Source organism: Cherax quadricarinatus, chromosome 32, assembly GCF_038502225.1.
Source record: "Cherax quadricarinatus isolate ZL_2023a chromosome 32, ASM3850222v1, whole genome shotgun sequence".
Taxonomy (NCBI): domain Eukaryota; kingdom Metazoa; phylum Arthropoda; class Malacostraca; order Decapoda; family Parastacidae; genus Cherax; species Cherax quadricarinatus.
The window spans coordinates 36,836,003-36,849,019 of NC_091323.1; the positions used below are offsets into that span (position 1 = coordinate 36,836,003).

At 51.4% G+C, this 13,017-nt stretch overlaps 1 protein-coding gene across 5 annotated transcripts in view; it reads right to left on the minus strand.

Annotated features, from left to right (window-relative positions):
• LOC128690237 (plasma membrane calcium-transporting ATPase 3) overlaps nt 1–13,017 on the minus strand; it is a 559,190-nt gene that overhangs the window by 185,890 nt on the left and 360,283 nt on the right. For 4 of the 5 annotated variants that reach the window (XM_070090721.1, XM_070090714.1, XM_070090715.1 and 1 more), the window contains exon 2: nt 11,170–11,203. The gene's annotated coding sequence lies outside the window, so the exon portion shown is untranslated. Of the gene's footprint in view, nt 1–11,169; nt 11,204–13,017 lie in introns of those variants that run through there. The other variant, XM_070090719.1, reaches the window with a different exon arrangement.

Consider the following 13,017-nt stretch of genomic DNA (forward strand, 5'->3'; position numbering starts at 1 on the left):
CTTCGGTGAGTTTCGAGGCTTGCTACTCTCTGAGCCAGGCCATGGACCAGGCTTCATGTGCCTACTTTTCCTGTTATACCAAATGATCTCATTTTATTATTACAGTTCATGATACATGTAGATGTAGTCTACACGGGAAATGTTACCAGGTAGATGTAGTCTACACGGGAAATGTTACCAGGTAGATGTAGTCTACACGGGAAATGTTACCAGGTAGATGTAGTCTACATGGGAAATGTTACCAGGTAGATGTAGTCTACACGGGAAATGTTACCAGGTAGATGTAGCCTACACGGGAAATGTTACCAGGTAGATGTAGCCTACACGGGAAATGTTACCAGGTAGATGTAGTCTACACGGGAAATGTTACCAGGTAGATGTAGCCTACACGGGAAATGTTACCAGGTAGATTTAGTCTACACGAGAAATGTTACCAGGTAGATTTAGTCTACACGGGAAATGTTACAAGGTAGATGAAGTCTACACGAGAAATGTTACCAGGTAGATGTAGTCTACACGGGAAATGTTACCAGGTAGATGTAGTCTACACAGGAAATGTTACCAGGTAGATTTAGTCTACACGAGAAATGTTACCAGGTAGATGTAGTCTACACGGGAAATGTTACCAGGTAGATGTAGTCTACACAGGAAATGTTACCAGGTAGATTTAGTCTACACGAGAAATGTTACCAGGTAGATTTAGTCTACACGGGAAATGTTACCAGGTAGATGAAGTCTACACGAGAAATGTTACCAGGTAGATGTAGTCTACACGGGAAATGTTACCAGGTAGATGTAGTCTACACAGGAAATGTTACCAGGTAGATTTAGTCTACACGAGAAATGTTACCAGGTAGATTTAGTCTACACGGGAAATGTTACCAGGTAGATGAAGTCTACACGAGAAATGTTACCAGGTAGATGAAGTCTACACGAGAAATGTTACCAGGTAGATGTAGCCTACACGAGAAATGTTACCAGGTAGATGAAGTCTACACGAGAAATGTTACCAGGTAGATGTAGTCTACACGGGAAATGTTACCAGGTAGATGTAGTCTACACGGGAAATGTTACCAGGTAGATGTAGTCTACACGGGAAATGTTACCAGGTAGATGTAGTCTACACGGGAAATGTTACCAGGTAGATGTAGCCTACACGGGAAATGTTACCAGGTAGATGTAGCCTACACGGGAAATGTTACCAGGTAGATGTAGTCTACACGGGAAATGTTACCAGGTAGATGTAGTCTACACGGGAAATGTTACCAGGTAGATGTAGCCTACACGGGAAATGTTACCAGGTAGATGTAGCCTACACGGGAAATGTTACCAGGTAGATGTAGTCTACACAGGAAATGTTACCAGGTAGATGTAGTCCACACGGGAAATGTTACCAGGTAGATGTAGTCTACACGGGAAATGTTACCAGGTAGATGTAGCCTACACGGGAAATGTTACCAGGTAGATGTAGTCTACACAGGAAATGTTACCAGGTAGATGTAGTCCACACGGGAAATGTTACCAGGTAGATGTAGTCTACACGGGAAATGTTACCAGGTAGATGTAGCCTACACGGGAAATGTTACCAGGTAGATGTAGCCTACACGGGAAATGTTACCAGGTAGATGTAGCCTACACGGGAAATGTTACCAGGTAGATGTAGTCTACACAGGAAATGTTACCAGGTAGATGTAGTCTACACTGGAATTGTTACCAGGTAGATGTAGTCTACACAGGAAATGTTACCAGGTAGATGTAGTCTACACGGGAAATGTTACCAGGTAGATGTAGCCTACACGGGAAATGTTACCAGGTAGATGTAGTCTACACGGGAAATGTTACCAGGTAGATGTAGTCTACACAGGAAATGTTACCAGGTAGATGTAGTCTACACGGGAAATGTTACCAGGTAGATGTAGCCTACACGGGAAATGTTACCAGGTAGATGTAGTCTACACGGGAAATGTTACCAGGTAGATGTAGCCTACACGGGAAATGTTACCAGGTAGATGTAGCCTACACGGGAAAATCCTTGTAGACAGCATCCTCATTTTGAGGAGCTGTGACCAGCATGATCTTCCCGTTGTATCCATTTTGGGCTGACTCTTGCAACCTAGGCTTATCTATAGTGATTATTTTACTCAGGTGACAGCAATAAACCCGAAGGGGAGACATTCAGGTTCAATCCGAGGAAGGGGAGGGTAATGTGTTCCTTGGATCAAGAGTCCCTTACCATCACCAAGGCACCCTGGTCATACAATCATCACCCTGGTCATACAATCATCACCCTGGTCACACAGTCACCCACCTTGGTCACAGTCACCCACCCTGGTCACACAGTCACCCACCCTGGTCACAGTCACGCACCTTGGTCACACAGTCACCCACCCTGGTCACAGTCACCCACCTTGGTCACACAGTCACCCACCCTGGTCACACAGTCACCCACCTTGGTCACAGTCACCCACCTTGGTCACAGTCACCCACCTTGGTCACAGTCACCCACCCTGGTCACACAGTCACCCACCTTGGTCACACAGTCACCCACCCTGGTCACACAGTCACCCACCCTGGTCACAGTCACCCACCTTGGTCACAGTCACCCACCCTGGTCACAGTCACCCACCTTGGTCACACAGTCACCCACCCTGGTCACACAGTCACCCGCCCTGGTCACAGTCACCCACCTTGGTCACACAGTCACCCACCCTGGTCAGTCACCCACCTTGGTCACACAGTCACCCACCCTGGTCACACCGTCACCCACCTTGGTCACAGTCACCCACCCTGGTCACACAGTCACCCACCCTGGTCACACAGTCACCCACCCTGGTCACACAGTCACCCACCTTGGTCACACAGTCACCCACCCTGGTCACACAGTCACCCACCCTGGTCACAGTCACCCACCTTGGTCACAGTCACCCACCCTGGTCACAGTCACCCACCTTGGTCACACAGTCACCCACCCTGGTCACACAGTCACCCACCTTGGTCACAGTCACCCACCCTGGTCACACAGTCACCCACCCTGGTCACAGTCACCCACCTTGGTCACACAGTCACCTACCCTGGTCAGTCACCCACCTTGGTCACAGTCACCCACCCTGGTCACAGTCACCCACCCTGGTCACACAGTCACCCACCCTGGTCACAGTCACCCACCTTGATCACACAGTCACATACCCTGGTCACACAGTCACCCACCTTGGTCATAGTCACCCACCCTGGTCACACAGTCACCCACCCTGGTCACACAGTCACCCACCCTGGTCACAGTCACCCACCTTGGTCACACAGTCACCCACCCTGATCACAGTCACCCACCTTGGTCACACAGTCACCCACCCTGGTCACAGTCACCCACCTTGGTCACACAGTCACCCACCCTGGTCACCCACCTTGGTCACACAGTCACCCACCATGGTCACACAGTCACCCACCCTGGTCACACAGTCACCAACCCTGGTCACACAGTCACCCACCCTGGTCACAGTCATCCACCCTGGTCACACAGTCACCCACCCTGGTCACAGTCACCCACCTTGGTCACACAGTCACATACCCTGGTCACACAGTCACCCACCTTGGTCACAGTCACCCACCCTGGTCACACAGTCACCCACCCTGGTCACACAGTCACCCACCCTGGTCACAGTCACCCACATTGGTCACAGTCACCCACCCTGGTCACAGTCACCCACCTTGGTCACACAGTCACCCACCCTGGTCACAGTCACCCACCTTGGTCACACAGTCACCCACCCTGGTCACACAGTCACCCACCTTGGTCACAGTCACCCACCTTGGTCACAGTCACCCACCCTGGTCACAAAGTCACCCACCCTGGTCACACAGTCACCCACCCTGGTCACACAGTCACCCACCCTGGTCACAGTCACCCACCCTGGTCACAGTCACCCACCTTGGTCACAGTCACCCACCCTGGTCACAGTCACCCACCTTGGTCACACAGTCACCCACCCTGGTCACACAGTCACCCACCTTGGTCACAGTCACCCACCCTGGTCAGTCACCCACCTTGGTCACATAGTCACCCACCCTGGTCACACAGTCACCCACCCTGGTCACAGTCACCCACCTTGGTCACAGTCACCCACCCTGGTCACACAGTCACCCCACCTTGGTCACAGTCACCCACCCTGGTCACACAGTCACCCACCCTGGTCACACAGTCACCCACTCTGGTCACAGTCACTCACTTTGGTCACAGTCACCCATCCTGGTCACACAGTCACCCACATTGGTCACAGTCACCCACCCTGGTCACAGTCACCCACCCTGGTCACAGTCACCCACCCTGGTCACAGTCACCCACCTTGGTCACAGTCACCCACCCTGGTCACAGTCACCCACCCTGGTCACACAGTCGCCCGCCTTGGTCACAGTCACCCACCCTGGTCACACAGTCACCCACCCTGGTCACACAGTCACCCACCTTGGTCACAGTCACCCACCCTGGTCACACAGTCACCCACCCGGGTCACACAGTCACCCACCTTGGTCACAGTCACCCACCCTGGTCACACAGTCACCCACTCTGGTCACAGTCACCCACCTTGGTCACAGTCACCCACCCTGGTCACACAGTCACCCACTCTGGTCACAGTCACTCATCTTGGTCACAGTCACCCACCCTGGTCACACAGTCACCCACTCTGGTCACAGTCACCCACCTTGGTCACAGTCACCCACCCTGGTCACAGTCACCCACCCTGGTCACAGTCACCAACCCTGGTCACACAGTCACCCACCCTGGTCACAGTCACCCACCCTGGTCACAGTCACCCACCTTGGTCACACAGTCACCCACCCTGGTCACACAGTCACCCACCCTGGTCACAGTCACCCACCCTGGTCACACAGTCACCCACTCTGGTCACAGTCACCCACCTTGGTCACAGTCACCCACCCTGGTCACGCAGTCACCCACCCTGGTCACACAGTCACCCACCTTGGTCACAGTCACCCACCCTGGTCACACAGTCACCCACCCTGGTCACACAGTCACCCACCCTGGTCACACAGTCACCCACCTTGGTCACAGTCACCCACCCTGGTCACACAGTTACCCACCCTGGTCACACAGTCACCCACCTTGGTCACAGTCACCCACCCTGGTCACACAGTCACCCACCCTGGTCACACAGTCACCCACCTTGGTCACAGTCACCCACCCTGGTCACAGTCACCCACCCTGGTCACACAGTCACCCACCCTGGTCACACAGTCACCCACCCTGGTCACACAGTCACCCACCTTGGTCACAGTCACCCACCCTGGTCACACAGTCACCCACCCTGGTCACACAGTCACCCACCTTGGTCACAGTCACCCACCCTGGTCACACAGTCACCCACCCTGGTCACACAGTCACCCACCGTGGTCACACAGTCAGGTCACACAGTCACCCACCCTGGTCACACAGTCACCCACCCTGGTCACACAGTCACCCACCCTGGTCACACAGTCACCCACCCTGGTCACACAGTCACCCACCTTGGTCACAGTCACCCACCCTGGTCACACAGTCACCCACCCTGGTCACACAGTCACCCACCCTGGTCACACAGTCACCCACCCTGGTCACACAGTCACCCACCTTGGTCACAGTCACCCACCCTGGTCACACAGTCACCCACCCTGGTCACACAGTCACCCACCTTGGTCACAGTCACCCATCCTGGTAACAGTCACCCACCCTGGTCACACAGTCACCCACTCTGGTCGCCGTCTTCATCAATCTTACTTAAGATTCAGTTATACTTGAGATCCTCTCTGTTAATCTCTGTATACATCATCTCAGCAGCCTAGTATAATACTGTACCTGTGACATACCTGTGACCAGTTTCCAGAGTTTATCAACCCTCACAGCCCAGCTTGTGGCCTGCCCTTTTTTGGTGATTGTTGTTCAACCAGTGTTGCTGATAGCGGTTCACTGGCTCAACCAGTGTTGCTGATAGCGGTTCACTGGCTCAACCAGTGTTGCTGATAGCGGTCTACTGGCTCAACCAGTGTTGCTGATAGCGGTCTACTGGCTCAACCAGTGTTGCTGATAGCGGTCTACTGGCTCAAGCAGTGTTGCTGATAGCGGTCTACTGGCTCAAGCAGTGTTGCTGATAGCGGTCTTCTGGCTCAAGCAGTGTTGCTGATAGCGGTCTACTGGCTCAACCAGTGTTGCTGATAGCGGTCTACTGGCTCAACTAGTGTTGCTGACAGCGGTCTACTGGCTCAACCAGTGTTGCTGATAGTGGTCCACTGCCTCAACCAGTGTTGCTGATAGCGGTCCACTGGCTCAACCAGTGTTGCTGACAGCGGTCTACTGGCTCAACCAGTGTTGCTGATAGCGGTCCACTGGCTCAACCAAAGTGCTGCTGATAGCGGTCCACTGGCTCAACCAGTGTTGCTGATAGTGGTCCACTGGTTCAACCAGTGTTACTGACAGCGGTGCACTGGTTGAACCAGTGTGTTACTGACAGCGGTCCACTGGCTCAACCAGTGTTGCTGACAGTGGTCCATTGGTTCAACCAGTGTTACTGATAGCGGTCCATGGGCTCAACCAGCGTTGCTGATAGTGGTAAACTGGCTCAACCAGTGTTGCTGATAGTGGTCCACTGGTTCAACCAGTCTTACTGATAGTGGTCCACTGGTTCAACCAGTGTTACTGATAGCGGTCCACTGGTTCAACCAGTGTGTTACTGATAGCGGTCCACTGGCTCAACCACAGTGCTGCTGATAGCGATCCACTGGTTCAACCAGTGTTGCTGATAGCGGTCCACTGTTTCAACCAGTGTTGCTGATAGCGGTCCACTGGTTCAACCAGTGTTGCTGATAGCGGTCCACTGGCTCAACCAGTGTTGCTGATAGTGGTCCACTGGCTCAACCAGTGTTGCTGATAGTGGTCCACTGGCTCAACCAGTGCTGCTGATAGTGGTCCACTGGTTCAACCAGTGTTGCTGATAGCGGTCCACTGGTTCAACCAGTGTTGCTGATAGCGGTCCACTGGTTCAACCAGTGTTGCTGATAGCGGTCCACTGGCTCAACCAGTGTTGCTGATAGCGGTCCAATGGCTCAGCCAGTGTTGCTGATAGCGGTCCACTGGCTCAACCAGTGTTGCTGATAGCGGTCCACTGGCTCAACCAGAGTGTTGCTGATAGTGGTCCACTGCCTCAACCAGTGTTGCTGATAGCGGTCCAATGGCTCAACCAGTGTTGCTGATAGCGGTCCATTGGTTCAACCAGTGTTGCTGATAGCGGTCCACTGCTGATAGCGAGCCACCGGGGCGTTGATCCTCAAAGCACCTCCAGGTATACTCCATGTATCTCCTCGTTACTCCCGAGAGTACATTTCAAGAACTTAGAGGTGCTCCCAGTGGTTCAGATGTTTTATTGGCCCTAAAACAATCGCAGTATCTACTCTGATACCTCTCCTGCCTTGAATGTTGCCACTGATACAGCACAACAGTGCTCCCCATCGCATTATTTCTCTTGTTTAAATGACAGATCATCCGACATTATTTTAATTAAATGTATTAAAAGTTCCTTCGTCCTATGAGCTGGTCCTCCTGTATTTTGTATCCAGTGTTCTTTTTTGAGTTTCTAATTATCTACATTGTTTCTTACTTCCATGACTCACGAAATCGTAATGACACGATTGCCAACAAGCCACGGTACGGGCGGGGATTGAACTCACGACAAGCTAGTCTTAAAACTAGGCCAGCGCGTCAGTCCCTGGGCTAGCTGGCTACAATAAGATTCATGCAACACTCACGAAATCGTAATGACACGATTGCAAACAAACCATACCACGGGTGGGATTTGATTCCACGGTCAGAGAGTTTCAAAACTCCAGACCGTCGCGTTAGCCACTGGACCAGCTTATTTTGGCTAATGGTCCAGTGGCAAACGCGACGGTCTGGAGTTTTGAAAGTCTCTGACCGTGGGATCAAACCCCACCCGTGGTATGGTTTGGTTAAGAGTCATGCAACTAGGTATATATAATATATATATATATATATATATATATATATATATATATATATATATATATATATATATATATATGGGCCACCACTGTGACCACAAATGCACAGTGTCTGCATCTGGCCCCCTTCCCTCACAGTGCAGTATTCCAGCCTGGATTTGAAGAATATCATCGTCCTATCATTTTCCTTGCGGTAACAATAGCAAAATTGTTGTGATCCTTGACTGTAAGATCTTCCAACATCATCACTTGTATGTCTCGTACCTAGAACTTTTGCTCTACTGAATTATTTGAGTTTGTCATGTGCTACATATCAGGTTTTATTTCCTCCATTTTTCCACAGCAGAACAAGTGAAACTTGCCATCAGTGAACATCATATTGTTGTCCGAGGCCAACTGCACCGCTTTGTTTACATCCTCTTGAACATTCACTGTCTTGGACGGCCGCTACTGTCATGGAGATTCTGGTGTCATCACAAATAATGTTACGGATTTATTTACCTGTCTATGTAGTAAATAACAATAAGAAACAGAAATGAGGCGAGTACTATGCTTTGAGAAACAATAAATTTTCACTGTGGCAGCCTCAGCCTTCACTCTGTTTACTACTACTCACTGGGTTCTATTTGCTAAGTAGTTAATTATCAATATTACTTATGCACACATACTGTGTGCTATCACACCATGGTCACACTTGTCGAAACACTTTTCCGAAATCAGTGTACATGACATCCGCATTTAGATTATTTTCCAGTACATCCAAAGACCATATAATGGTCTAGAAATTGTGAAAGATGGAGTCGACCTGCTCTAAACTCATACTGCCCTGGATTACTGCCCTACTCATACTGCCCTGGATTACTGCCCTACTCATACTGCCCTGGATTACTGCCCTACTCATACTGCCCTACTCATACTGCCCTGGATTACTGCCCTACTCATACTGCCCTGGATTACTGCCCTACTCATACTGCCCTACTCATACTGCCCTGGATTACTGCCCTACTCATACTGCCCTGGATTACTGCCCTACTCATACTGCCCTGGATTACTGCCCTACTCATACTGCCCTGGATTAGGCAAATGTTGTTGTTCTACGTGATTGGCAATCATGCTTCTGAGGACTCATTCAGAGACTGTGATGTGTGAAGGTAGTGTTATTGGTCTACAGTTGCTCATAAATACTTTACGCCACCTTTTTGAAGAGGGGCGATATCAGTGGTTTGCAATGACTATGGGATGACTCCTGTGTCCAAACTTCTTTTCCACAGAATGCTAAAGGGTCAAGAGAGTGATTTCTTGCAATTTTTTTATGAATATGGAATCCCGCGAGAAGTGGGCTGTTTTTTGGCGTCTCATTCATAAAAACAAGAAAACTTAAGTGATTTCGATCCGTAGACTGAGGGTTGGTTCGGAAAACACAGAGCCTGACTTCACTATTTCACTCATATACCTTTGAAGTGTTTCGAGAGTTTCACTACTCTCGGAGCCCGGCCATGAGCCAGGCTCGTCTGGTGCTTGCCTGGTTAACCCGGCTGGTTCTGCTGGTGGCCCGCTGCCCCCTATATCCATCACAGCCTGGTTAATCTGGCACCTAGTGCAATCAGTGTACCTTCCATCTCCCGTAAACAAAGACCCAATACTAGATGAGGTTCTTTCCCTGTATTTTGCTAAAGAAGCAATTGGGATTTTTTTCTAATTTCATTTTCCCTGTGTTTGACCTGGACTCTGGTGTGAGGTAACCAGTTTGTGCTCCATATTCTCATATTCTCTAGCTACAGTTTCCTTTCTTGCAACACAGAGTCGGCTGATGTGGGATCTGACATCTGTCATCTTTGTTTGTCGAGGGAGTGCCCCCCCCCCTCTCTCTCTCTCTCTCTCTCTCTCTCTCTCTCTCTCGTTTGCATCTTCTCTGTATAAATGTATATGTTTGGTTCATACTTGAAGCACCAGTGAAACTGGTTTAGATCGACGGTTGTCATGTTGTCTTCCCAGTGTATATCGATAAGGTCATGATTTATTTGGCTCCAGTTGATGTTCTTGATGACAGTGAATTTACTAATATCGCACTCAGAATTTTTCTGCCTCGGGCTACTGTGCACGCAGGTCTGAACCTCAATTATGTTGTGGTCTGCGACACCGTCGTGTCCCGGACTAGGTCCTCACTTCATAAATAAAAGTTCAAGGGTGTTTCCTGGTTTGCTCAGATCGGCGATCATTTGGCTTAAGGTGAATTTATTGCAGAGGTTAAATAATTCTGTCATCTGAGACTGCTCCTCCAAATTAGCTACGGGTACCCTCTGCAATTACAGTCCTTGCTACAGTTTTACATATGAGGTGCATCAAACTGAAATTACCAAGTGGCAACTATAATAGGGTTTCCCATTCTGGATGTCACAGCTTCGACTACATCATTAGTATTGTTCAATAACTCAGTGATAGATAAGTGACTCCCTAACATGTAGGTCGACCCATCGACCTTTTGTTGGCCGCTTTTCTACTCGCATCTAATTAGCTTGTATCAAGGAATACATATTTCTTTATCAAAATATTTTTCAGAGTCTGTGTTCAAGTTAGAAAGAGTGACTGTGACTCGGGGAGAAGACCGCTGGTGCACCCTGGCCTACTGTTCAGTCTTCCTCTGAAAATTTTTAATTTTGCAAACACAAAACCTGATACAGTGCTTGTTATACTGGAGTTTATTGCCTGTGATATACCTGCGACAGATGTCAAGAGTTTCTCTCTCCTCGCAGCTAAGTCTGACGCCAGGGTTTTCTATTGAATGCTGCATACTCAACACGACAGCTGGTATCAGCAGAAGCCCGCTGACCCATCACAGTTTGGTTGATCTGGCACCTGGTAGAAACAGTGGTCCAGTTTCCAGCTGAAAACTTGTATAGTTACTGGGGCCACATTTGTAATATCGTATGGCAGCAGGTTGAACAGTCTTGGACCACACATGTTGACACAATGTTCTCTTACCATGGCTCTGGTGCCTCTGTGTGTCATTGGGTTTATTTTACACTTCCTCCCATATCTCTCACTTCAGTACACTCTTATTTATTTATATAAATTATCGAAGCTAGTTATCTCCCTCCCTCCCTCCCTCCCTCCCTCCCTCCCTCCCTCCCTCCCTCCCTCCCTCCCTCCCTCACTGGTACTCACCTTCAGCTTCCTAGACATCCAAGTTCGCAAGAGTCTGAAAAAAGACAAAAAAAAAACAGTTTAGCAGATGTCAGTCAAAAATAATTATATATACTGAGAGCTATGATAATTATACCACTTGGCCAGTGAGGGGGAGACCACTTGGCCAGTGAGGGGGAGACCACTTGGCCAGTGAGGGGGAGACCACTTGGCCAGTGAGGGGGAGACCACTTGGCCAGTGAGGAGAGACCACTTGGCCAGTGAGGGGGAGACCACTTGGCCAGTGAGGGGGAGACCACTTGGCCAGTGAGGGGGAGACCACTTGGCCAGTGAGGGGGAGACCACTTGGCCAGTGAGGGGGAGACCACTTGGCCAGTGAGGGGGAGACCACTTGGCCAGTGAAGGGGAGACCACTTGGCCAGTGAGGGGGAGATCACTTGGCCAGTGAAGGGGAGACCACTTGGCCAGTGAGGGGGAGACCACTTGGCCAGTGAGGGGGAGACCACTTGGCCAGTGAGGGGGAGACCACTTGGCCAGTGAGGGGAGACCACTTGGCCAGTGAGGGGGAGACCACTTGGCCAGTGAGGGGGAGACCACTTGGCCAGTGAGGGGGAGACCACTTGGCCAGTGAGGGGGAGACCACTTGGCCAGTGAGGCGGAGACCACTTGGCCAGTGAGGGGGAGACCACTTGGCCAGTGAGGGGGAGACCACTTGGCCAGTGAGGGGGAGACCACTTGGCCAGTGAGGGGAGACCAATTGGCCAGTGAGGGGGAGACCACTTAGCCAGTGAGGGGGAGACCACTTGGCCAGTGAGGGGGAGACCACTTGGCCAGTGAAGGGAGACCACTTGGCCAGTGAAGGGAGACCACTTGGCCAGTGAAGGGAGACCACTTGGCCAGTGAGAGGGAGACCACTTGGCCAGTGAGGGGGAGACCACTTGGCCAGTGAAGGGAGACCACTTGGCCCGTGAAGGGAGACCACTTGGGCAGTGAGGGGGAGACCACTTGGCCAGTGAGGGGGAGACCACTTGGCCAGTGAGGGGGAGACCACTTGGCCAGTGAGGGGGAGACCACTTGGCCAGTGAGGGGGAGACCACTTGGCCAGTGAGGGGGAGACCACTTGGCTAGTGAGGGGGAGACCACTTGGCCAGTGAGGGGGAGACCACTTAGCCAGTGAAGGGAGACCACTTGGCCAGTGAGGGGGAGACCACTTGGCCAGAGGGGAGACCACTTGGCCAGTGAAGGGAGACCACTTGGCCAGTGAGAGGGAGACCACTTGGCCAGTGAGGGGGAGACCACTTGGCCAGTGAGGGGGAGACCACTTGACCAGTGAAGGGAGACCACTTGGCCAGTGAAGGGAGACCACTTGGCCAGTGAGGGGGAGACCACTTGGCCAGTGAAGGGAGACCACTTGGCCAGTGAAGGGAGACCACTTGGCCAGTGAGGGGGGAGACCACTTGGCCAGTGAGGGGGAGACCACTTGGCCAGTGAGGGGGAGACCACTTGGCCAGTGAGGGGGAGACCACTTGGCCATTGACGGGGAGACCACTTGGCCAGTGACAGGGAGACCACTTGGCAAGTGAAGGGAGACCACTTGGCCAGTGAGAGGGAGACCACTTGGCCAGTGAGGGGGAGACCACTTGGCCAGTGACAGGGAGACCACTTGGCCAGTGACAGGGAGACCACTTGGCCAGTGAGGGGAGACCAATTGGCCAGTGAGGGGGAGACCACTTAGCCAGTGAGGGGGAGACCACTTGGCCAGTGAGGGGGAGACCACTTGGCCAGTGAGGGGGAGACCACTTGGCCAGTGAGGGGAGACCACTTGGCCAGTGAGGGGAGACCACTTGGCCAGTGAGGGGAGACCACTTG